Consider the following 4,992-nt stretch of genomic DNA (forward strand, 5'->3'; position numbering starts at 1 on the left):
ATGCCGCGGAGCAACTAAGCCCTTGCGCTACAACTGCTGAGCCTGCGCTCTAGAGCCCGTGAGCCACAACTACTGAAGCCTGCGCGCCTAGAGTCCGTGCTCCACAACAAGAGAAACCACCGCAATGAGAAACCCGCGTACTGCAACGAAGAGTAGCCCCCGCTCTGCGCAACTAGAGAAAGCCCGCGCACAGCAATGAAGACCCAACACAGCCAAAAATAATAAATAAATAAATAAATAAATAAATAAATAAATAAATAACCCAAAACATACGCAGGGTTTGGAATGTCAGCTCTTACAAGGAAAGATCTTTGCCTCTTTTTATTTCCACTGCGCATATGCATGGACAGTTACTTTACATACACTTTGCGATTATGATGGCAATATTAGGTTTGGTGATCATTTTGAAGATAATGAAGAATTCTAGGATACCAGAAAAGAAAGTCTGAGTGATTAGAAACCATAAGAATTTATTCATACTATCTGTGAAGTGGGGACAATATTAACCTCAAGGTCTGTTGGGAGGATTAAGTGAGATAAAGCAGAGAAAAGTGCTAAGCACGATGTCTGCTTCATTACACTCTGTTAATCAAGGTTAAAAATGATGCTGGTGCTGAAGACGACAATGATGAGGACAACCATGATGATGACAGTGACATGCCACACAAGTCAAACTGCTCCCAGGGATCCATGTCTAACTCTGAACAATTTTAAAATAAACCATTCAATTTACCATGTATGTATAACACTAGGATATTGAAGCTATTCAAAAGATTACAGCCAAATACAAAAGGGTTTTAAACTCACAAGCACAGCTTTGGTTTCATATATAATTTGAAACGTATTTATTTTCTGCAGAAGTTTGTATTTGAATAGTACATTCTCTAAAGCTCTATTGGGTCAAGGCCTTGTATGCTTTGTGTCAACAAGCTCTTCACATTCCAGAATCGTAGTTTACTAACGAGAACTGACAGATACCAACACAAGATGGTTTGGTGGTCTTTTCCTTCTGTCTTCAATCTTTAGAAAAAAGAAAATGAAGGTGTTTGGGAATCACAAAGAAAGCACAGACTTTAAGATCAGAAGACAGCCTCTGGTCTCTTATCCATGAGATTTTTGTAATAATTAACTTACCTCATAAGGATGAGATACCATCTGTGCAAGTGCTGTACCAATATAATGTTATTATTGAAAGTCATAGCTCCTTACTTTTAAAATGGCCACCTTAAAACCAAGCACACAAGATTGTTGGCTTTGTGGATTATCTCTGTATGTCACCAGTGCACTTATTACAGTCATCTCTCACCCTCTCTAGGTTGTGCACATATGAAAATCAAAGTTACGGCTTTTTCACCACAGTATCTCCAGCATTTAGCATTCTAGTTGACACATAGTAGGTGCTGGTACATATGTTTAAGCTATGCATTTAGAGGAAGCAGAAACATTGATTTGAACCCTAAATATTATTGGCCACTTAAGAAGACAAGATGGCGTAGATACAATCGCTTCCTTTTACAGGTCAATAAAATATGTAAAAGTTACTGTTGCAGGTTTGGTTCCCAAGAGTCAGAGGCTGAGATGGAACTTGTGATGCAGGGTATTTATTAGGGGTCAGCACCTGTGGAACACAAGGAGGGAAGCAAGTGTGGGCAGGAAGAGAGATAGAGCTGACACGCCTCAGCCAATCCAGTTGGATGGCTCTGGAGAGAGAATTGCCCGCTAGAGTTGTCTTTCATCAGACTAAGATAGCCAGCCTCTTATTACCCCACCTACATATCAGTCATCGGATGTGAGAGCCACCCCTGGAAGAGGATGCCCTTGGGCAAGGTGACTCTGCAGCTGAGGCAGACCTGGAAAGGATTGACAGCTGAGGCAACAAATCCTTCCCTGGTGCAGGCATGTCCATGTTCACCATGGTCGCCAGATTTTAAATGTTCTGTCTACCACGTGAGAAGATGGCATTAATATTTGAGGGCACAGCATGTCTTTAATCAATGAGAAATTTGGAATTACATTCATAATTGAGTTAAAGAAATTACCCACGTTTTCATAGATTTATGGTAGAATATACCAAAGTATTTCATTAATATAGTGAAGACTTGCGGGCAAACATTGATTTGTTGGCATATGATGTCATTTTCTCATGAACTATTGTCCTTCAGCAAGTAGTTGCTGGGTACCCATTAGCACACTGAAACAGGCTTAGTAATGCCTGTTTCAATGTGCAAATCGTCCTCCTGGGGTGTAATGATACAGCTATGGGCAGAACCTCTCTTCCCAGATCCAAGTCTCTCCATTATTCTAGCTCAGGAAGGGAATGGGCTTGTCTGTCTACCAGGATGTGGCTCTGCCCTGGGGTCATGAAGAAGGCAGCATCAGCAGGATATGGCTTCCCTTTCCCATCTAAGCCTTCCCAAACCCCTGTCCCCCAGGCATTTGGCGTTCCCTCTTGGGTAGCTCTCTTGCTCGAGTGTGTATGTTTCAACGGGGCCTGAAGAAGCAACCAAAAGCAAATCTGTACCTTAATTTCTCCAACGTCACAAAGAAGAAATCAACTTCCTCAAACAGTTCCCCAGTCATAATGTGTAGGCAGCCTGTTCTACCCAATACAAAATAATGTGTTGAGTGGATTAGCAAACACTTGAGTTTAGCAGAAAGCCAACTGCTTTTTCCTCAGGACCAGGCACAGTTGATTTGCCCTTCATTCTAAACTTCTGGGGAAAGTTCAGGAGGTTACAGGAATAAAACTGAAGTGATTGGTCTGGGAAACTGAGATCCCAAGAAAATCAGTTCAGTCCATAAATTTCTCCATTTTCCACTATACTATTAACTCATTATTATTAAATGCTTATGAATTATGAGAGCAAGATCAGTTTACAAGAGGCTTGCCCTGCCCCATTATGGATTATCACACAGATTTTTAAGATGTAAGCTACTGAGATTATAAAATATTTTAATTTCCCTTTATTCATACAGAGCAAAGGGGGAAGACATTCCTTAGGCATTCCACAAGTAGTGTTTTTAAATGATCAATGTTTTCATTTGGTTCTCTCTCAATCCTTAGGGGTAGACGTTAACATAAGGCTAAATATGTTTAATTTTTTAAAGATATAATGCAAATTCCATAGTAACTTAATATCCAATAATGTCTAAATTCTCTCAGTTCCCAGGGCTATTTTTAGGTCTTTAGGAAAACTATAACTCTTTTTCCTCCTTCTCAGCCTTGATATGCCCCCATTAAATTTTTTTAAAATAAATTTATTTACTTATTTTTGGCTGCTTTGGGTCTTCGTTGCTGGGCATGGGCTTCCTCTAGTTGTGGTGAGCGGGGGCTACTCTTCGTTGCAGTGCGCGGGCTTCTCATTGAGGTGGCTTCTCTTGTTGTGGAGCACGGGCTCTAGGCGCACGAGCTTCAGTAGTTGTGGCTCGTGGGCTCAGTAGTTGTGGCTCACGGGTTCTAGAACGCAGGTTCAGTAGTTGTGATGCACGGGCTTAGCTGCTCCATGGCATGTGGGATCTTCCCGGACCAGGGATCAAACCCGCGTCCCCTGCATTGGCAGGCAGAGTCTCAACCACTGCGTCATCAGGGAAGCCCTGCCCCCATTAAATTTTACTCTCTCTCACTGTACTCTTTTCCAGCCCATTCACCATAATCAGCATGCAAGATCCTGAGAAAAGCGGGGCTCCTTTCACTGGCAAGGGGAAGGGAAGAACCCATGGCTGCAGAGAGCAGGAAGTCTGGGTTCTAGTTCCAAAGCCAAGATGACGTGTGTGACTCTGGGCAAGTTCCTGGATTTCTGCAGGTCTACATTTGCTCATCTATTTAGTGAGAGAGGAGAATGGAAGCTTTTTAATGGCCCTCCCAATGCCACCATTCTATGATTCTCTAATGTTCCAAGCATATTCTACTTTTTGCCATGGGGGAAACTTTGACAATAGACCATATAAAAGAATTTGAAGGGAACACTTTCTATGGCTTCAAGAGAATTTGGAAAATAATGACTCATATAACTGCCCCCCTCCAGTCCCAAATTGGTAGTAAGGAAATAAAGACTGGAGTTTGGGGCATATGACTCTCAAAGCAAATTGAGTTTTCAAAGCCAGGAAGAGATATTTTAAGACTAGAAGTATTATTTTCACTTTTTGATTAGTGACATGAAAGAATAACTATGAATGTGACCAGCAGTTAATACTTTCATTATTGGTTAAGAACTATAACCATTTAACTTTAGGTATTAAATTTAATTCTTTTTTTTATGGCAGAATTTCTCTTCATGTAATGGTCCAAATTACCATTTCACATTTGCCTTCAGAATGGGGAGAACTTCCAATTTAGTGGACTGGCTGGCTCTGTCACTATGAAGGTTAAGATCAAGGTCAAGGTTTAATAGTATTAGTTTCATTGCATTCCAAAGCCACAAATATAAATTTAACCCCAGAGATGATGGTGTGTGAATTAATTTCCCACAGGTTGGCTGTACTAACAGTGGGGTGCACCATCACCTCTGGTGAACCAAGACAGCATGGTGTCAAGGTTGCCTTGGAAACTGAGTTGCCAGTCTGGGTTAGTGTTGAGATGCCTGAAGTGGATATAGCACTATGCTAGCACCATGAGTATTCTTGCAAATGCTCATGCGTACCATTGGCCCTGGATCACTGGACGGTCAATGACACAGAAACCATTGTTTGTGAACTATTTGTTTTCCTTCTGGTTCTTCAGACTTCATTTATGGATACTTATTTTCTTCTGAGAATAGTGGCTAAGGGAGTCAGAATGCATCAGATTTTGTGCCCATTCAGCAAACTAAATTCTGAGACTAAAGGCCACATTTCATAAGCCCCCCCCACCCTAGTACATTGATTTCAAAAAAATGCCTCCACCGTGCTTTCTGAAACCTGATCTCCCTCTATTTCTGGATCCCCACCCCACATACCATAGGGGATGCGCTCTAGTAGGATATTGAGTAGGAAAAAACAATCCTTACACCGTCA

Source organism: Balaenoptera acutorostrata, chromosome X (genome assembly GCF_949987535.1).
Source record: "Balaenoptera acutorostrata chromosome X, mBalAcu1.1, whole genome shotgun sequence".
Classification (NCBI taxonomy): Eukaryota; Metazoa; Chordata; class Mammalia; order Artiodactyla; family Balaenopteridae; genus Balaenoptera; species Balaenoptera acutorostrata.